We start from the raw sequence: 23685 nt of genomic DNA, 5'->3' as shown, positions 1-23685 counted from the left end.
AAGTTGAATATGTATTGCATTGCAATTTGACATGCAAATCTTGAAAGGGTAAATAATTGCATTCTAATGAATATCACTCTCTCCCTCTCTAGAAAGTAAACTTTTCACATTTTTAATATTAGTATTTCTTATCAAACTATTTCCGTTGTAAGCGTAAATCATAATTTTTATACAATAATTTTGACAGACCATCTCGTTAGAATTATAACCATTAACCTCCACCATTTTAGTTTTTGTTTGAATATAAAAATTATCTAGAAAACTAAATCTCTATAACATTTTTATTTTATTTTTTTTATCAAAATTGACTTATTTCAATGACCCTTACTGAACCGTAATATATACCAGCAAAAAAATTTGGGTATAGCTTTGTTTATTTTTCTTTTACAGTTCACATTTTATTTTTTTCAAAAACAACAAGAAACATACACATACACTGAATATTCTCTATGGGTACTCTGTTGTGATATGAGGGCTTTTTTTTTAATGCGCCAAAAAATTTGTTATTCATTCCTAAAGCATTCGGTAAAGTGGGTAATACTAATGTGTACCGTATGTTTATTATACAACATGACGAATCTAATAAAAATAAGAGAGAAAAGAAAATAAGGAAAAAATATATTTTTCCCTATAAATTTTCCTTGATTTTGGAAAATAAAGCAAATTTGGAAAGGGAGGGGGGAGGGGGGGAATAATTTTTTTGTAAAAACTGCGGACATGCTGTGCGGTTCCTTATTAATTTAAAAGGGAAGAAAACTGTTATACATACATTTTTTTTATTTTATATTTTGCAATAGCTATGATGATGTCAAAAAAATAAATAAAAATGAAGCTTCTATTTTCTCCTATACTCTCCTATCCAGTGGATTATACAAATTCATAGTACCGTAATTTTGAAAATTATGACCTTGTAGTAGATTTTCAAAAAAGAAATTTGCCTTTTTTAATTTTTTTTACTCTTGGGGCTCTTAACAGTGAAAAAAAAATTACTGTACTTTTTGAAAAAAAATTATGGATTTAGTTTGATCCTAAACAATAATTTATGGTACATGCATACAGGTAAATATTTTATTGCATTTTAAAAGAATTTTAGGATCGGACTTGTTTTCATGAATATTCTAATAAAACTTTATTTAATTTTTCAAAGATAAAGTTAAGTCAAAAATAGAAAATCGCGATAGACTTTATCAAGGCTTTAAATTATGAAAATTGTGGACAAATAAGAATTGTACTTTTTAGCAAATTTTGATGATAAATACCAGAAGCTTTAAAATGATCGTAATACTTAAGAGGTTTGTGATTACGATTTTTTAAAATCTTATACATCATGCAGATATTTTATTTAAAATAATAATAATTTAATTATTATTTAATTGAAATTTTCTAGAATTAGAAACTTTCCAGTAAGGATAGTGCTTTTATTTCTCAAGCCCTTTTATGAATATACTAATTTCCAAAGAGAAATATTTAGTATTTGTTATCATCTTCTTTAAGGCTACGCTACTATTACTGTTGTGTTATTTTATTTGGTAGCAACACTAGGAGTCGGTGTGTGCCAATATTTTTAGTGTTAAAATATTGTTACCTTTACTCTATATATCTTGCTTTCTCCATTTCGGAAACCACATTTTTTCCCGTTTGTGCTATATATTTACATATATATATATATATTTCTTTTATTTTATTTTTTATTATAAATATAAACACAAATTAAATTGAAAATATTATAATTTATGCAAATGAAAATTGTAAAACTTCAAAGTGAAAGAGAAAATATGATTTTCAATAAATAAATAATAAGAAAAAATAATGTGAAACACAAGCAAAATATAAAGAAAAATGCGTATTGACAGCGGAGTGAGGGCTAAATGTTATTACGTATGTATTTATGTAAAAAAAAATAACATAAAAAATTATGATATAAAATTAATATGCATTATGGCATATTTTTTTTTACTTTATGAAAATATAAACATAAATAATCGTATGTAAACCACGTACACGCCATCTTATTTTGTATATATTTTGTGTAATGTTATACGATAATATTAATAAGATTTTAATAATATACATTTATATCTATATATACATATATTATATTTTTTTTATTTTCATATTTTACTGCTTGTTTTGTTATAAAAGATGAAAAACAAAAAAGAACACAGCAGAGAGGTTGAAAGAGGCTGCCTGATAACAATATTGTCCTATGCATACTAAAGGGAATAATAATAATATTTTTTATATGAACTTAGTGAAAAAAATTAAAATATGTTAAAATTTTAACGTATATACTTTTAATATACATACATAAATAAAACATAGAGTAGCTTACAAGTATAGATATGTAAGACAAATTTGCATGTACATTGTATAATAAAAGATATTGTGATAATTTAAATATTTCCATCTATGTACTTTTATATAATATTTTTATATTTTTTTTTCTTTTAATAAGGAAATAGTTCTTTTCTCTTTTATTAATGATCATCATGTATACAGACAGACTAAAAGCTTTTCTAAACGAAAAGCAGTCGTAATATTTATTAGACGATAACTACAATCAAGCTTCGGCTTACATAATTACATAAATTATATTTTCAAATTGTTATGAATTATATTTCAAGCAATTTCTAGGTATTCGATTAGCCATTTAAAGTAATCATTTATTTTAATATAATTATAATTTCTCCATTTTATGGTATTAAGATAGATGCAATATAAATATTGCATCTTGTATACCAATTTAATTAAATTTTCATACTTCAAGCACATCTGCATTTTTCAAATTATTTTATATCATTTTAATTTTAAATGCGGTAAGTTAATAAAATAAGGGGAAAATTATTTCCTTAAATTAAAAATTTATAATAATTTTATTAATAAAAGAACGGAAATTATGTAGCAAGAAATATATCCCTTTTTTTAAATAATTGAATTAATTTTTTTTTCACAGTAGACCCTTTTAAAAATATAATCATGTTTCTTTTACTAATTTTAGTTTTACCACTAAGTATCATTTTTTTAGAGTTTATTGTTGAAATACTACTACTTGCCACACAAGAGAACGTTAGATTTGAATAAAAAAATGAAATATAAATGAGAATATAAGAATTAATTGTACGGGATATATACGTTATAAGTGTGACTTTAGTTTAGTTTTAATATTATAAAGGGTTTACAATTACAAAAAGAGTATATAAAAATATTCTTTAATTTGTTCATTTCTTAAAGAACCTACTGTCTACCATTGTTCAATTCTAAAAGGTCTTAAAAATAAATACACCCTTGAATGGTACTGTTACAAATATAAAGTGTTATGTAGATACATTTGTATATTTAAATAAAATTATACAATAATTAAAAAAACATTTATTATTTAAATATAAAAATATACAAAAAAAAAAAAACTGGATAAAAAATATGCTCATTATTTTCTGTTTGCATGTGTGTTGTAAAGAAAAAGGGTAAAACAATTATTTTGTTTTACACATTTTATTTCTTAATTTAATTACAAAAATTATTTCATGCAACAATTTAATATGATATAGAATTCGGAGTAATTAAAGGCACTGATTTAATAATAAAAAAAAATCCAATTCATTTAGGGTTTGCGGTGTATTTTATATACGTAATATAAAATACGAAATACAATAAATTTGTAAATATAATTCAGAAACCATACTCGCGGGTATACTACGTTTATTTGTGTGTATTGCATATTGTAATAATATAATTACGAAAAATATAATTTTATACAAAATTTAGATACTTTAAGAGGAAAAAGGATTTGATTTTTTTTTGAGTTAAAAATAATGATTTAAAATTTAAAAAATATGTACGTAAAACTTTATACAAAAAATTTAAAAAGGATCTTTAATAAGGATCTATGGAACAATGCTTACAGAGTATCAAGGAACTCTATTCGTGATAGCAAGTATATCCATCGATTGCTAAGTAGTCCATTGGACTATGTGATAGCCTTGTAACATCATTGGGTTGGGTTGTGTAAAGAAATTCAACTTTAAAATTTACTATCCGAATGCACGTTAATAATATCATTATACTTTCTAAATTAAATTTTCTCTAAGTGAAATGCTTAGAAATTAAATAAGCAGCAACATCTTGAATAAAAATTTTATGTTATTTTAAATTTTTGATTTTAAATGAAGCGTACATTATTTTCATTTAAATATCTTCCAAGTAATTATGTTCGTAGGAATTTCTTAAGTCAAATAAAAATTTTAAATAATATTATTCTACAACTTTCGGAAAAAAAATAATTTGCTGAAAGTAAATTAAATGTTGGATTAATTAAATAGTTTTTAATTTACTATACATGTACCTCTTTTCTTATTATAATTAAGCCAAAATGGAAAAGTTTCCAAAGAAAGAAAAAAAATTAACTTGACTTCATCTTCTTAAATACCAATAAATAATATGAAAACATCTCGAGTTTTGTTTTAAGAAACGAAAAAAATAAGAATCGGAATTCATTAAAATTAAAGATAATACATAAATAATTCATTCTAGAAAAATAATTCAGTGAGAAAATAAAGAAAGGAACATACAAATTGGATCATCTTTGCCATAATTTAACTTTAAGTTATTTCAATTCAATTTTAAGGAATATAATAAATTTGTTTTTGGAAACTTTGAGAACACAAACGTTTGATGAAAGCTCATATTCTTTCATTTTAAAATTAATTTAGTTGATATACCTAAACTAAATAAAGTTAATAATTAGCTCTACTTTTAAAACTTAAATGTTACTTATTTTAATGCTTAACTGTATATAAATAGATATATTTTATTTTTCTATATGCTACATTCACTTACATGTTGAAAGTTATGCACAAATTAACTTATTTCAAGATTTTATTTAATTTTTTGTTTTTATATCCATTTTACTTCCACTCTTTCTCATCTTGAATAATAATTCAAAGTTATGTAGAAACTTTTACTTGGATATAAATACATTTTTAATAGGATCATGTGTAATATATGCACATTTTGTAGCTTATACATCTTTTGCTGTAACATATTTACGTTTGTATTATTATATGCGTGCTGTAATCATACACTTACTCCATCTAGTATAACAACATGAATTACGTTACACAAAAATAAATTCAATTAGGGGCAATTATTTCAATATAACATTAAAGTACTATGCATCTCAGCATATTCCATACTTGTATTTTATGTACATGCATACATATGTATGTATTTTAGTATAGTAGTCGCATGCAATTATCATACATATTTTATGCATAATATTATCCTTCAGCTATAATAGTATTATCGTTGGTTTGTGTAGAGGTGTATCCATTATATAAGATGCGATATATTTTATGTAAGTGCCGCCAAAATATATGCAACTCGTAAAATTTAAATAATGTTTCAAAAGATGATTGTATGTAAATTTATAATAATGTAACGTACATATATAAAAATGATTTATTTTCAGTAGTTTTATATTGCCGAAACTTTCCAAGTATATGTACATATAGCCATATGAATATCATCGCATATGTGTTTGCATTATGTTATGTCGTAATTTTCTCGATTGCCTTGAAATGCAATTGACTGAAGTCCATACAATTCAATTAATCCAAACAATATGTTGTAAGCTGTTACCTAAAATTTTAAAAATATAATTTTTAAGATTTAACAATAAATATAAAATTTTTATATTGTTTTGAATATTTTATATTTATATTGTTTTGAATATCAAATTTATAATAACTACCGTTAGCACAAATCCTCCAAGCTGGAAGTAGTTTCGGACAGTATATTGATATTTTGCCAAGATTGTTTGTTTTACTTATGAAATGCAAATTTTTAGAAAGCAGCTGATTTAATGTCAACTACTAATAATATGTTAGCGCTTAAGCATGGGTAGAGCTTCCAAATAAAGTTTAATTACAGCAGTAATTAAACTTTACTTGTTTTTCATTTATTCGTCCAAGCTCTTCATAAATGATTGTCATAATTCAATATGAACTTATTCCTGTATGCAATTACCAAAAATCTAAAATTTGAAAAAATTTAGAAATATTATGTTTGTTCCATATGTTAGAAAACAAAGAAATTCGTACAGAAATGATAACAGAAATTTGATTTCCTCTTTATATGTTGCCGAGAAATTGAAATAATTTTACATAGGAAGACCTCTCTAGAAGAAGAATAAAAAAGCAAGGAAAAAAAAGGGGGATAAGGTGAAAAGCAAATTCGTACTCAGCATGATGTATGAGATGACACTTGAAATAAACTTCAAAAAAATTTTCTTTTTCTTATTGTTAGTAACTTCACCATATTAATTTTATTATTTTGCATTATTCCTGTTTCTTAAAGCATTAGCAAGTTACGTTTTCTATATGTATGTGTAACATAAGTGAATGTTCCCTGTGCTTAATTTAACGAAACAAAAAAGCAAAAAAAACGTAGTATAGGAATAAACTTACTTGAAAATTCAAACTTTTCTTTGCATTCAAATTTTATCATTATTATCGTAACTGTATACATATAGATATGCAAATGTACATCAGATATACATACATAATTAAGTTATGTATAATTTATTTTAGTTCAAAATTGCATGCAATTTAACTATTTTTCATATTTTACCATATCAAAACCCTTTTTTTTTTACGAAAAAGTTGTTAAAGTATAAAATAAAAAAAACTTATGAAAATTTTCTTTACTCAACAAAAAAAAAAAGATATCGAAAGCCAACTTAAGGAAAAAACTTAAGAAAAACCAGAAAACTTTAAAATTTTGATAAATGAAAATTTATGCTTTTCCCGTGCTAAATGCATTCTTTCAAAAAATATTTTTCTATTTTCATTTTATACAAACTATGAAAATATTATGAAGTGTAGTTAAAAATACATAATATTCCTGTTGTAATAAATTTTATAAAAAGAGAAAAGTTTTTCTTTAAAACTGCATAATTTTAAGACAGCAATGTAACATTTCGATTAATAATTTCCAACATTTTGTCTGGAAATTTTTGAAATTTTTGAATTGTTTTCTATGATTATATACTTTTATTTTATGTACCTACATAATATGCTTATATACATATAAGAATATTAGATTTAAGCTTTTGAAATTTACAAATTTTACAGAATGTCGTTTTATTATTAAAGTTAATTTAAAATAATGTCATTGTTGGAAGTTTTACAATAAAAATGTACTTTTAAAATGCTATGATTGAAATATTTGAAAAATTAACAATAATATAATTTACAATGGCTTAATATCGCAAAATTACTTTATCGGGTTTCAGTTACAATTAATTTTAATTTTTTTATTATAAATCTATTCAAGATCTATTAAATCTAAGGTTTTTCTTTTTTTCTTTTTATTTTCTCACCTATCTGAGATAAGTCACCCTTGTACGTATGCGCCAGATAACGCTGTTCTAGATTCCTTATAGTTCCAGTTCGCCCTGTAACCTTTCTTTCAATATATTAGATAACCCTGTAGTTAAGACGCGAACTCTTTCTTTATTTGGTGATCTTCTACATTTCACATGATATGGTTATATTTCTCTTAGTTTTACATTTATGAGTACCACCTTGAAAATGTCATCTGACCTTCTCATTTCATTTGCATATTCCTAAAAATTATACCTGAATATACCTGAATTCTGGCTTACTCCTATTGATTCAGAAATTCTAATTTAGATAAGTCAATTAAGATTTCGTCAGCAACAAAGGAAACATTATTCACATTTTAATACAGATCATGGTGTTAGCAGCATCTGTAATTGTTTAAGAAAAAGGTTCATTAATATGTTTTTTTTTAATTTTGTTTAATCATGAAATTAGAAAGTTATTATTTTAAATGAGTCTAGTTATAATGTTAATAAAGAGAAAAAAGAATCCCTCTCTCCCTGACAGAAAATTCCTTCACATCCCTGTCACATTAAAAAAAAAAATACTAATTTTTTAATTAGATTTAACGTCATTTTCCAGTAAAGCTACTCTTTTTTTAATTTGAATTTTCTCATTTTTCTTAAATAACATTTAAAAGGAATGTACAACATGAAAATCCTTATAGAAATGTGAAAAGTTTATAATATTAAAGTGCTTAGAACTGATTATTATGTAAATTTATGATTAATTTTATACTTTTTAAGGATATACTACAAAATATTTTGAAAACGATATTTTGAATCTGCTATAAAATTCATCATAAATCTTAAAAATTTATAAATTTTTTTTTATAATAAAAATTATAGCAGAATTCATAATTATTAGGATAAGAAGGACTTCCATATATAGATAATTACAATATAAGCATATTCAATAATATATTTATGTCTAATTTGTTTGGGTTGTGAGGTTTTGTGTTATAATATTTTTACGATGGTATTTATTATTTATGTTACATGCTATTTAAAAAGACTATTATCTTCCCATTAAATTTATAGCTTAAATCTAAAAGCTGTTAATCTTAAAACATTTTTATAGTAATGTCATTTAGTGAAATATTCATATTGAATAATTCCTAATACAATTTACCCATTATTTAATATCACAAGAATTTGACAATAATTGTTTCCTACAAAATTTAAATTTTCCTCTAAATTCATATTAGGAGCATATTAAATAATATTGCGGAAACAGGAAACGGCACATTCGTTACATTCCGTGTAACTCAAATTACAAATTCCCAAACAGTTCTCGAAGTCTTAACAACTCATTTAAGTTTTTACAGATCACATCGTATGCAATTAATTAGTTGCGAACCACTGAAATTAATATCAAAAATCATTTTTTATATTAAAATTATATTACTTAGTGTGTTTGTATGTATACATATATGAATCTTAAGAGTTTTTACTATAATTACATTAAAATAACGAGTACATTACATTAAATTTTGGTTAGTTCTTAAAAATTCCTTCAAAAATCTCTTTATGTTTCTTTGGAAACCTAAACTACATACTCTAGATGTACCTATACTTATAATAAAAACTTTAAAATTAACACCTCTCAAATTAGTTATAAAAAAGCAAAAAAAAAAAAATAGAGAAAACAAAAAAATATTCAAGTGAAACTTCCATTTTTATTGAAAAAGATAAAAAGTGCTCGTGACATTTTTTTTTTATCTAAATATTAAAATGAAAAAAGTTTGGGTTTCAAAATCATTTCGTTAAAAAAAAATTCAACAACACTAATTTTATATAATAATTGCAATATCCTGTAACATAATACTTTAACATCGATTCTGCACTGTTATATGTGATGTATAAGTTAAGGTAGAGACAGTTCCATTTAGTTAGCAATTTGATATTTTTATCTTATGTTCTCTTTCATTCTCAAGTACATGCATTTTATTTTTTTTTAAAGTATCTACATAAAGATGCTCAAATAAAAATGTAAGTAATCAAATTTATAATTATAAGTAAGTACATTATTTTCTTGCCACAGAACGTAAGAGAATAATGAGGGTATATACAAAACAAGAAAAAAAAAATTTTAATATATCACAAAGCTTGCACTTAAATCAACGCGGAATATATTGAGACTGAACAAATTTGCATTCATTAAAACGGAAAATACTTATTTAACGACAATACTTACACACGACATTTGAAATAAAGGCTATGATGATAAGAGTATGTTTTAAAGTTAAGTGTGAAGTAAAAAAAATTTTCATATTTTTGTTTGTCAGTAATATTTTAGTATAGTAAGCGTAATATAACACCATAATACAATTATAAAGCAAGGCCAAGTAACTAAGCTAATTTTGGTCTTTTCCCGGCTATTCTTAATTAATATTCTTTATTTAAATTATTTCCTCAGAATAAAAGACTCCAAAAAATGATGATTAGAAGATAATTTTCGAAAGTTGGGCTGATGTGACTTTATCTGAAACTTTTCAAGACGAAAGTACGTGAAACTAATACGTGCGTCCGGGGATTATTTGAACCAAAAAGTAGCTCTTATTTAAAAGCCGTTTACTTCAAACAAAGAACTGAACTTTGTGTCATTTATCTGCAGGAGGAAGTCAAAAAAGTGAGTTAGGATTCTCAGTAAACCGCCCATCGGTGTGCAGTTGCAAATTCTCTGGTAGTTTAGATGGTCAAAATCCGGATGATTTGGTTTATTATGATCAAAAATAATCCACAAAAAAATTGTAGGTCGATCCAAAGCGAAAAAGTCAAGTTTATCAGAACATCCTAGGCATAATGCTTTTAGCTGAACTATTTAATACTCAGATATTGGAAAGATAGTTCTTCCATATCAGTCGCGTTACATTGGCCAACTCAATTTTCGCAGTCTACAACTTCTTTTCGAAAAAAAATTTCTTGATTCACTCATTCTACAAGAAAAACCCAGAGCATTTATATTAAGTACAAAAAATTTTAAAATAAAATATGCATACCTTTCAAATTTACATATTTAGAAATTTAAAAACATTTCAAGGTTCTCTTATATTATATACAAAGATAACACAAAAATTTTTAAGGATAAATTATCCTTAAAATTTTCCATTTTTTTCTTTAAGTGCTTGAAAAATATTATTGCGGTTATAATTTTATCGTTTGAACTATATAATTGAAAAAAATTTTAAAGCTGAAAAAAGAGAACTTCGTAGGTATATAAGCTGTATTGGTTTTTCTTATGGAAGAACATAACAAATTAAAGATTAAATTTTTACATGAATACTCGTACTACAGCAAAAAATTTTTTTCTAGAAATTTTGGGAAATTCATTTGTCCTTTTCACACTGGATTGCGTTGCATTTAAAAGCATTCGTTCTATAGAATTTTAAGGTTTTTGAAATCTTTAATTTTTTGAATATCGTTATCGAATATAGGCGGAATCGTGTGTTTTTATGGTTTTAATATAACCTATCCTACATATTATTTTATAAATATTATATTGCAGTCTAAAAACTTAAATACATTGTGCTTCAATTACTTCCAAAGTAATTTTATTCAACAACGAATTAATTGATATCATGATTTCATCAGCAAAGCAATTGTACTCGTAATTACTTAAATTTTCAACTTTTTAATTAAATTTATTACAAATTTTAATAAAATTTTTGCAAATGTTTAAAAATTTCCAAACAACTTTAAAACTTTCAAAACTATACTATTTTTTTTCTAAAAAATTTCCGAAATTTTTAAGGTTATATTTGTATATTTATAATCTCAACATTAAATATTTTAATAGCATAAGTAGATAGTGTTACTAATTTTTTATATTTTCTCGTATAAAATTTTTATGCTTTGTAAAAGATTTCAAGGTTATATTTATTATCAAGGACATAAAAATTGGCTTTTTAAAAATATTATGTGTTTAATATACAACACAAAAATAATAATAATTTCTGATCAAAACTACTACATTAGAATATAAAAAGAAATCAAGAGGATTCTATACTCTTATTGTTTATATAAGAGTGAGTAAATTTATAACCATGAATATAAAAGGTTAAAATTATTTATAAAAGGAAAATACACACATGAAAAACTAACGGAAAATTATGGAAACAAGCTTTAAAGAGAAGAAATTTTATGTTCTTTTATTAATAAGAATTTAAGTTTTAATTTTTAAATTACACTATTCTAATACTTTAGTACAGAAAAATTGAGGAAGAAGTTTTGAAAGAAAACAAAATTATTTTATTATCAAACGAGTCGCTTAGAACAAGCATCTATTATCATGCACACCAAAATTGTACAAAAGAACCAAAACAATCAGAATTTAGATACACAAAACTCGGCTATCAAATTGCCAGCAAAATCGTTCGAAAAGACACCTGACATCTATCGACAAGTACGACAAAACTCACGGATACCGAATTACATTTAATTACCCTATAAGAAATCCTATCAAGAGCCTTACACTAATACATATCAGAGAAATAACGTCGATCTAACCAATCCAAATTAGGGACCGTAGAGACCATATTGATTTGCACAGAAAAAGGCTGACAATAAGAATAAAAGAAACCAAAAACTTCTCAAACAATTAAATATTTTAAAATATGGGGCCATAATTATTAATCGAACAATGGGACCTCTTCTTATTAACAGGCACGACAAACGACTTTTTCAAAATACCGGGAAACACACTTGTATTGAACGAAAGAGTAAATAACAAAAAAAGTGAACTAGAAACCAAAACTATAAGCACATCTACGCAAGACCACAATCAGGACCCGATGAATAATCATCACATAAAGACAGGAGATGCCGAAGAACCTCATCACCCCCATGATTTTTCAAAATTTAATCTACAATATTAATTTAATTTTTTTTGAATACTTAAAAAAGTTAAGTTAAAAAATTATTAGATTATTTATTTTTCTTAATATTTTTTAAAACCGAACAACACAAATCTTGCTTTTATTTACTTCTGCTTTTTTAGAAGAATATCAAAGAAAAAATCATTCAACTGTAAACTAAATTTAAATTTTAATTAATGTAATGAGAAAATTCTTAATTCCAAATTATATTAATTATAATCCATGTGCATACATAAATAATGATATTTACACCCAAAAAAAACAAAAAATTCATTTTTATCTTTAAATCTAATTTTTATTCAATAATTAATAAATTTACAGAAATTATTCGTAAATTGTAATTTTATTGCTTACAATTGGGATTAATTTATTCTTAGAAAATTATTATTATATTCAATCAACAACTTATAAAAGTAAAGAATTTATAAGTAAAAAAAATGATCTTACTAAGCAATTTATTAATAAGTTCGAGGAAAAATAGGCATTTTTTTCCTTTTAGCGACTCTTAATATTTAATTAGAATTATAATTAAACTTTTTCTATAATTTAGGATAGAATATTAAAATTAATAACAAATAAGAGAAATAAATATTTTGAATAAATTAAAAATCTTCTCAATTTAATATGAAAATTAAAAAAAAAAAAAGTTAATCCGTTCAATAGAGGAGAAAGTCACGCGTTTATTTTTGATTAAAGGAGAATCACGTTTTGAGAATATTACTATGAAAACTTTTCTTTTTTAATGAGAAAAATTATCTCAATTTTTAAATAGAAGTGAGAGTTTATGTTTTTTGGTGTCACAATAAAGATCAATTTCATAATATTTAAATAATTATTGCAAGCGTTTTTAAATTTATTACAATAAAGTGATATAAATCATGTCATTTTAAGAATCCCACCTCTTATTTTAGTTTTGTGGTTGTAAGATGTTTCTAACTATAGATTTATGCCAAAAAAACTGTCTTTCTAGTATATTTTGTTTAAAGTTTAAATTTAATTTTTGATTTTTCTTGCATATAGTAGTTTTGGACTCTCTTAACTGTAGGGTTTTACAAGTCATTCAATTGTGCTTTCAATTCTAAAGTATTTAACTTGCAACCATAAAATAATAATACATTTATGAAAAATTTATTTAAATTAATAAAAATCGAAATAATTATAAAATTTTCCTGTTGATTTGATATCAATGAGCTATTGTCTAAGTTCATTAATTAAGGTTTCAATATAAAATTTTTTATTAAGTTCATTTTTTTTTGAACTTCAAATATTTTCTTCTATTAATATTAAAAAATTAAATGCAATTGAAATTTTAAAATTAAAATACCAATGAAAGAATGCTTTTTTTTCCAATTTGAAGTAAAATTCATAATTTTTAATTGAAATTTCGATTTAAAATATTTTATTTTAAACAAAAAGCAAAAAAAAAAAGAAATATTTTTTTTCATATAGACGAAAGGAATTTTTTTTTTTTTTCATTGAAATTATTTTCTTCTTAGTAAATGAATTGGAGTTTTTTAATTAAAAATTAAATTTATAAAATGCCGGTTTTTCTCTAATTTTAAAAATACTGCTACATTCTTTCAATATTTTTTTCCTTTTTTTGTATTTGCGGTATAAAATTTGTTTTATTAAGTTTGGGTCAGCACAAGCGACGAACACATCGTATCACTGCATGTGATACCCAGTAGATCTATTGCCTACATTTGCTACTCATAACTAAACAAAAATTGCCATTATTATTGGTGTCCGTACTTTTCCACAAGTTGAATGCGAGTCCTCTTTTTTCAATTCAACAATCATTGCAGATCAGCGGAGGTACACTGCTCTTCCCAATCAATGTGATGCGCCTCAGAGGCCCAATTTTATGGCAAAGTATTGTCAAAATCCACGGACATTGTTCTTCAGATAATAGTTAATTTTATATGAAAAGGAACGAGAAAGTATTTTATTTAAAATTCGACGATAGTAATTATACAAGGAAAGCAGTGGTCTCTGATAGAAGGATACGAAAAACATAAATTAACTTTCTAGAAAGCAAAGAGAATATTAAAAATATTAAACTCTCTCTCTCTCTTTATTCCATTGTCTCTCTCCATTCTCTCGTTTAATCTCATTTTCCTAAAAGTATACCAACAAAGTCGTATTACAGCAAAATTTTCTTTTACTTCTTTTTAAAGAAAATAATTTTCTCCCAAAAAGATAACAAAAATAAAAATACAAAAAAATAAAATCGGAAAGAAAAGGAAATTGAATGAAAATTCTTCGATTTTTTCAAATTGATTTTAATATTTATTTTTTTTATAAGGAAATTTTCAAAGAAATGCAATTTTAATAAAAGTGAGTGAAAAAGATTTCAAATTTATTACCTTTTTTCATGTTTTTATGATATTTTGTATTTTCTTATTCTTTAAGGTTATGCAATAACTTTTATCTATATATTCGCTTTTATTCGAATCAGAACGAAAAATCTTTGTAAAAAAAATTAAATTCCCAATAGGAATAAGAAACCTACATTGTTGTAAAAAAAAAAAGAAAAATTTAAAAGTTCGACAAATAAATTTTGTTTTCTGTTTTCGTTATTTATTTTTTAATAATTTTAAATTGATATTCAATGACAAAAGAATCGAATTTTGAAAGAAAAAAATCAACAAAGTACCGGGGAGAAGATAAAAAAAAATAACAAAAAAATACTAACAAATTAAAATGAAGAAATAATAACAAGCGACAGGAAAAAGTTTTTAATGCTGAACGAAATTGATTCTCGATTACAAACAATTTTTAATCAACGGGAAAACTTTTTAAGAGCATTTTAAAATTTAATTGTAAATCAATAACTAACCATTTTCATATAATGAATTTATAATTGAAGTGAATGTCAACAAAACAAAAATATGAAGTTATAATAGCAAGAGAATAGTCTCAGTTTAGAAATATAAGTATGTACCTGGGAATAACCATAGTTACTGAGTTGAACTGTCTTGAAATGATCTAATGATTCTAGTCAATAAAGCCAGACGAACCGCTATATTCAAAAAAATTTTTGTAGCAGTATATTTTAGCCGGTTTTGCAGCGCAATTACGTATGGTATTGGAGTGACTGGAAATGCATTCGCTAAAAATACAAGAATTTTTTATGAGCTACAAAAAATTAAGAACAAAGCAATTAAAAAATTTATACCATAAATACAATATATTAAGAATAACAGATTTAAAAACGCTAACACAAGTGTTAGAGATTCACAACATAAAAAACAAAGAAGTGAAGTCAAATCATCTGTAATTATGACATTCATGATCGCAACACCATGGTCCTTATTATGTCATTCGATTTTAGTGAAACGATTTTCGTGTTCGGAGAAATGGAGAGCTTCAATCAATTTGTATGGTCATGTACCTTTCCTTTTTTGCAAATACGAAAATCGTTTCACGAAAATCGAATTACATAGTAAGACCCCAGATCAGCAAATCAATTAGGAGGTCAAAAGAGTATCATATTAAAAGGATAATATTTAATTATAAATACGAGCTATTTTTCTTATAATCAAATAGAGCAAGTAAAAAAATTTTACAGAAACAAAAATTTAAAAAACCTGTTAAAATATCACTGCAAAAAATGACTTTAATTGAACTTCTTTGTACATACATAAATAGTTTTTTTTAAAAACTATTCATTCATACATTCTGTCGCCATTGCTTTCAATTTAACTTGCAACCTATCTCTTGCAAAAGCGATTTTTTTGTACAACAATGCTCTTGCTATAATGCGAGAAATTCTTAATCTCTATAACATATTGAATATCAGAATTTATTTACAATAATCAAAAATTCCTAAATGATTATAATGAAAAATAGACTAAATTCACATGAAATTTTACAAAATCCTATCAAATTACTGTAAAAATGAGCGACAAACAACTAATTATTGCCGAAAATTCATAAATTTTTTATAAAATACTTTTTCAAAAATTTCGTTTTTTAATAGTTTTATTTTTAATATAAGAGTAAAGTTTTATTTTCTATACACATCGAATTTTTCTCTCAAAATCATTTTTAAAGTAATTCTCTGCATAATTACATAATTTTTTAAAAGTTTCATCCTTTAAATCACTTCCTATTTAAGTTTTTTATTTCACATAAAACACAAATTATGTACCCATATATGTAGTTTATTCCTCAATATTGTTTTATCTGCACTTAAAATTATTTTTAATATAAAATTTTTTGGATTTTTGCAATAACTTTCCATTTTTTTGTTGAAAATTTTATTCAAAAAAAATAAAATTTTCAACAAAATACAATATGTATAAAATATGAGGTGAAGATATTTTATTATTCCTGAAAAGATGAAAAATTTTAAAAGTTTTTGTGCTCCAATACAATAAAATACAATAATATAATAATGATGTTTATAAGAATGTGTTACTGTACATGAAATGTATTGCATATATTAATACATACATACATGTTTAAATTAGAATATGGCACAATGTGTTTTAATAATAAACACATTGAAAAGTTGTAAATTTTCCGATCAAATAATAATAAGTTTTTTAATATTTCATGTTGTAGCTTTTGAAATAAAAATATGATTAGAGTCAACATTTTTTTTTTTTGCAAACGGAAGTAATGGAAGAGAAAATATACGAGGATTTTTTACAAAATATTTTCATATGTATGGTATATTATAAATTCAGCAATGACGTAATGAAAAAACTGTTGCAGAATAATAAAAAAAAATAACCTAATTTGGTAAATTTGTGCCCCGAATAAATCGATTTTTTTTTAAATCTCATAAAACGATTCAGTAGGCCACTATGAGCATTGATCGCAATGTATTACAGTTACAACCGAGTTTCAAAAAAAAATTTATATTACATTAAACTCTAAATTTATTAACCTTATATAATTTATTTATTCTTGTTAAATTGCTTGTAGATCAATTCAAGGGGCTTATTCTGAGTATCAAGTAGTTATAATTATCGAAAAATGTTCAATATTATTATAAACATAAACCAATTATTATCAACGATAAATATCACTATCACTTGGTGATTCGATACTCAAAATTACCCCCAATTCTTAGTATACTATACTTGTATGTAGATCTAGTCAAGCATTTGACTGGATCAACTGATCATCATAAAAATTATCAATATTTACATTGTGTATGGTGGAAAATTTTTGAAAATTGCTTAATGGAAAAATTTTTAAGAAGAATAAATATTCTCAATTTTAGCAAATGTTTCTTTTTCTAAACTAAATACTTTTTCCCATAGTTGCAAGCCTTTCGTGCATTGCATTGTGTCTACAAATCGCAAATATCATGTGTGAATTAAAACCTTATATGAAAATATTTTTCTGGTAATGTGCTTTTTAAAATCATTCCTCCTTTATCCATTACAGATTGGAGCTTTGGACCTGACAATCAGATGTGCTCAAGATAGTATTTTTATGGGCTGTATAATTTGCAACAAAGAATAATATTTTCTTAAGTAACGCAAAATTCTGTTCGATAAAACAAGTATTTTGCAATTCGTCCGATATATGTATTATTAAAGATGTTCACAAAACATTATAAATTTTTAATAACTTAAAAATAATATCGATTTTCACATAAATTGCATGCTCCAGTTCATTACTAATATAAATATTATACAGCACGAATACAAATTTGATTTCAACGCAAAATTATTTATAATTGTAGAAGTTCTGTATGTATACATATGTAGTTCAAAATAAAAATATCAAAAATCAAATTGTATTTACATATTAAGTGCTATACTTATAATTGTTAATATTATTTTAATTATTGAAATAACAATAACGGAATTCATCTTTGAGATTTAAATTATAAAGATTTTCGAATTAAGAATATCGGGATTTTTTCATTTTAAATAAATATACTTCGAAAAACCAATTCCAGAAACACAAAAGCACTTTAATATTATTATATTTTCTAAGGCTATGTAGCATAATGCTGCACCTACATATAAAAATAAAAATGCTTTTCTATTTTCTATTTCGTTCAAAAATGTTTCAAATATTATTTTATATTCATGAAAAAAGGATATTATTTTATATTGACAGTATTAAAACATAACATACATAAATATATAAACATATAAACACATGCACGGCACACATAATATTAAAATTTTCTCATATTATAGCATATTGGAAGGAAACTAGATGACAAAGAATATTTATGTATGTGTGTGTAAGAGTGTATAATATAATATTATTATTCTTGAAAAAGAAATTTTCTTTTGTACATAATATCATAATAGACTCTGTATGAAAATAAAAATAATAAATACATTTTTTTCCTATTTTTTTAAGTCCCTTATTTCTTGTGAATGTTGCCGCATAATATGCATTTTATTTTTATTTTTCGCTTTCATCCTATAAATTTTTCTTATATGATATTCGAATGAAATTTACGAGTATTTATTCTTGTGATGTTAAAAGATTTTTGAAAATAGAATATTTGGATCTACTTGAATTGGCAAAAAATAAAAAAAAATATCTACTATTTCAACAAATATCGCAAATTGTATTGAAAATTGAATATGTTTACACGCGTTAGCGTTATTGAAAAAAAAGCAAAAACATAAATTACACCTTTTACTTTGAAAATCTGAGTATAAAACTTTGTTTTTAAAATATTTAAAATCAACTTTCATGGTTAGATGGCATGAAGTCAAAGCTGTCAAATCATTCCATAAAAACTTCCTGGATATGTCAGAACTGTAATTGAATCTAATTTTATTATTTTCCCGAATATTTAAAGTTAGCTTTTGAAGTTGTATGGCAACTTACCGAAGCAGTTATTTCTCAGAAACACGGAATCAGACACACCGTTGCCAAAAATTTAAGCAGTTACATTTATTATTATTTCAACTATTTAATATCAGCTTTAAGGGTTATATGGCAAGTATCCGAACCAGCGCAGCTGTTTCATTTAAATTTTCGGAACGAAATTTCATATCAACATTTTTAATAGTTTTTGAAATACTATTTAAAATAATCTCTTTCGATTGTATGGCAGCTATCCGAACCCGTTGTGCGAATTGGTTCAATTATGTACAATAGAATTGATTCTTAGCAGAAAAGTAAGAACTTGTGAAAGTTTGGTGGTTTTTGCCTTGCATGTCACATCATCAACGCAGTATTTTATGCTGAGCAAGATTCCTCCTTCTGTTGTCCTCACATCCTACAAGGCTACCACCATCACCTTACTTTAATAAGGTCTTCGAATTCACTCGTCGAATATTAATGCGCATTTCGATCATGATCTAGTTGAATCCTCAATTTTTTTTTCTCTCCCTCAATTTTTTTTAATAAGTTAACTTTATCTTTTTTTATCCTTGTAGAATTTTTCATTTCGTATAAACTCGTATAATGTCGAATGTGTTTTATGAGAATCTTTAGATTTGAAAAAAACTTATCTGATAGTTTGAAAATTCTGTAAATTATGTGGGTTTATGTGTACATATAGGAGCAACATAGATACCGAGAGCACCATACACATAATATATTCTTGTATACAACTATGTGAGTGTTACAAAAGTTATGTATTCAACTGCATTTAAGTATTTTTAATAGTTTATCTTTTTATGGGGTAAATTTTTAGAAAAAAAATTAAAAAAAGTTTAAAAAAAAAGGAAAAGTTTATAAATGTAGATGTGAATAATATAAAATTCAGATATTTTCAATAAATTAACTTAATATGTGTACATAATATATGTATGTGCGGCTGTAGGTACGTGCATTTTAACATGCACTATAATATTAATGGAAAAAGCATGCCACAAAATAATTTTTTTTTGTAAATTTAAAATTCGAAATGAAGCTTAACTAAAATCAAAAAAAAAAAATAAGTTTTTTTATCGGAAATTTTTCAGGAATATTCTGAAAAAAAAAAAAAAATATTTTTAATTAAAGCAATTGTTAACAGATTGGATATTTTTTCTATTTTATTTTTTAATAAAATAGAGAACAAATAGTTTTCGAAAAATTTTCTGTTTTTTTAAGATCAACTTTAATTTGGATTTGAACGAAAAAATTTTAAAATTTATATTGTTGTTAAAATACATTACAAGCTGTTTTGCAAGCAAGTATTGCGGCATTGCTAAAAAAAAATTGAACAAGTGCAAAAATTTGCAGTATTATTAAAGAAAAGCTAATACCCCTTTATTTTAATTCTAAATTTTCGATTTAAAAAAAAAATCAACTGGTTTAATTTGGTAAGGAATTAAGTATTTAGCAACTACTTTAGTATATTCCTTATTAATTGCTTCCGCTTCTTTTTAATAGGCTATTATAAGAAGGAGAACATCTCTGATTGAAAAAATTTCTGTGAAATTTATGTTTAACTTCATTCACCCAAGGAAAAGAATATGTAATAAATTGGAACTTTTATAGAAAATTCGGCCATGTATCTATGCAATCCGGAATCGTACTAAAAAGAACCTAAAAACAATAAAAATATTATAGTAATTAGCTATTTTTAATAATTTTATAACTTAATTCAAACGTTTCATTTAGTACATAGAACTTAATTCAGACGTAGTAGATTGCTTATTTTATATATAACCTTTATATTATTTACTCAGTCTTATAAAATCACTTATATTTTTAAAGTTATCAAAACTAATAATTACATTTTTATGTTTTTTGTTTCAGGTAAGGACATTTTTGGAAAATTCATTTATATTTTTAAAGTAAGTTAATGTTATCACGTTCTTTCTAAAAAACAATACAGTTTTATGAAATATGGGACGCAGATAAGTTGTAAGTTATTACTTAATTGTATTGGAAACATTATTTAATTAAACCTACAGAAATTACTAAACAAAATCTACTGATGTGGCAATTGACTAGAGTCTAAAGCAACATTGACCATAAACTTTAGCAAATCATCATAGCAAGTCTCTTTTTTGAGTCACCAAGTTTTATGTATTAAAAAGGAATGTTTACCAAATCAAACTTCATTCAAAATGCAATTACAAACATGTTACTACTCCTTAAGAAATTTTAGTTAGCATTTTACAAAATTATTCCAATAAATTGTGAAAGTCTAAGCTGTTCAATGGAAAAAGTCACAACCATGAAATCATCATATCCAATTGCAAGTATGTTCCTTTACTACAAGTGTGTGGTCATAGAACGAATTTTCAATTTCCTAAAATCAAATTTTTGGTTACGAATTATTAGTGTTAAGAATATTAAAACGATTTTAAGAGTTTTATGACGATGTCTAAGCTTTTTACACTAGCTTTAGTAAAATAAAATAAGTGTACGTACAAATTTATTACATTATAAATACATATAACACTTTCTATTATACCAAATAAACAAAAATATTTTTAAGAAGTCATCAATATTTTTAGAAGCAGATGTTTTACTAAATTAATGTTTAAACAAGAATTATGTGAATATTATGGTTCAAAGCCTTTCAAAATTTTCAACTATTTTATATTTTTAATAATCAACAGTACATATAAAAAAGGACTAAAAATTTATATACTAAATTTCTTTTCAAATTTATTGTTAAATTTTTATTTATTCATATTAAATGTGTTTTCTTTCACACAATATTTTTCGAATTTAATAAAAATTTAGATAACATTTGTACACTTAAAAAAAATTTACAAAACCAAAAACAATAACAAAAATAAAAAAGGAAAAATAAGAAATATGTAGCTGTTTTTCTATAACAAGTACAACAATAAAAATATTCCGCTTAAATAGTTTTTTCCTCCTTTTTTTCGCCTATTTCATTAAAATTTTTGAATATTAGATACGAATTGTTCTATACCATAAATATGAGTGTATATTTAGTTACAGAAACACATTATATACACATACATTTAACCAGAACAATTTCTTTATTATTGTTTTTATTTGCCTTTTTTTTTTACTTTTTATAATTTTTTTCCATTTCCTTTAAGAATACAAAAAAATTGCTCCTTTTTATAACGAACCGCACATAAGTTCCACACTTCCGAATCATAAATTTTTTCATCCGTAATTCCTTAGACACAAACCAACCTACATAACCAAATATACACCAAACAATATAATAAAAAAGTAGCAAAAACATACAAAACACAGAAACAAAACAAAAAAAAAATAAAATGAGAAAAAAGAAATTATATTTTTACATACGCATATAAATTTATCGTCAAATGGCAACAAACAAAAACAAAAAAGTGAAAGACAGTAATTGAAGCATGAAACCTACAAGAGACTCCGAACGGAAAAAAAAAGCCGATGGATCAAGCATAAAAATATGAAACAAAGGCATACAAAAAATTAAAAAATAGAAATAAAAATAAGCAACTATAACTTGAAAATCACATAACATGTCAAACACATGGCGTTTAGGCAAAGAATAGCTACCGTTATATAAAACTATCATTAAAATATTTTGTATTCTCTAATACAAATATTCCCAGTCGGAATTTTAATACTAATTTAAGATTTTTCCATGAACAATAAGTTTTTGAAAAAAAAAATAAGTGTTAAAGTTTTTCTGATGGCACTTTTAAGATGAGAATTAATTATCAGATACACATACATATATAATAATTTTTGATCAAATTTATAAAATGAAACGTTGAGGATTTCGAAAAGCTTTTCGTTTACAAGCTTTTCCACGCCCCGTTTTCGAATTACAAAAGAAGGTAAAAATTTGTGCACGGTGTTAAAATTTGTAACTTTTGCAAACGAAGGGGTGCTCTAGTCGGACATAGAATGTTTTTGAGATTTAAGATGCTATTTAGACAATTCTTTTAGCTCTAAATTTGTGATATTGAATTATGTTGTTGAAACAATTTTAAAATACTCCTGTATTTGTATATAACTATGGTGTTTTTGGAAGACATAATGTTATCAAGACAATATTGTTATAAATTTAACATTTGGGTTAAAAAAATCGAAAATTGAAATATGGACATAGTTTTTTTTTCACCTGATTCTCTAATTTTTAAATTAAATTATATATAGAATTTAAAAATTTCATATTCCTCATTCAAGACAATATTGTTTTGATACCAAAATTTCGAAGAAATGTGGGTAATCCAGTACCTATCCCCCTACTTTTTAACACACTTATTTTTGAACAAGTACACGCTTCGTTGCGATCTGAAAGCACAATTAAGTCAAACAAATAAAAACATTTCGCACACTGTTTCGTTGTTTATCCAATGTGCCATAATTTTTTTCTAAATTAAACACAAAATTTCATCTTTTATAATAACTGAAAACAACGATAATGCTTAAACCTACTTTAGTGAAATTTCCTTTAATAAAGTAAAATGTAGTTCTTTTGCTTTAAATTGCGCTGAATATTTATTTTTATATTTTGTTATTCTTTATTTAAATACTCGTTCTACCTAGTTCTTT

At 24.2% G+C, this 23685-nt stretch overlaps 1 long non-coding RNA gene across 1 annotated transcript in view; it reads left to right on the top strand.

Moving 5' to 3' along the window:
• The window catches only part of LOC129612729 (uncharacterized), a 49147-nt gene extending 27936 nt beyond the window's left edge, over window positions 1–21211 (top strand). The window contains exon 3 of the long non-coding RNA XR_008697272.1: window positions 20962–21211. This is a non-coding gene — a long non-coding RNA (uncharacterized LOC129612729). The remainder of the gene's footprint in view (window positions 1–20961) is intronic.
• Window positions 21212–23685: the final 2474 nt, after the last annotated feature.

This window comes from Condylostylus longicornis, unplaced genomic scaffold, assembly GCF_029603195.1.
Source record: "Condylostylus longicornis isolate FDR11 unplaced genomic scaffold, ASM2960319v2 ptg000076l, whole genome shotgun sequence".
Classification (NCBI taxonomy): Eukaryota; Metazoa; Arthropoda; class Insecta; order Diptera; family Dolichopodidae; genus Condylostylus; species Condylostylus longicornis.
The sequence above is the reverse complement of the archived record's forward strand: the minus strand, read 5'-3'. Positions and strand labels throughout refer to the sequence as shown.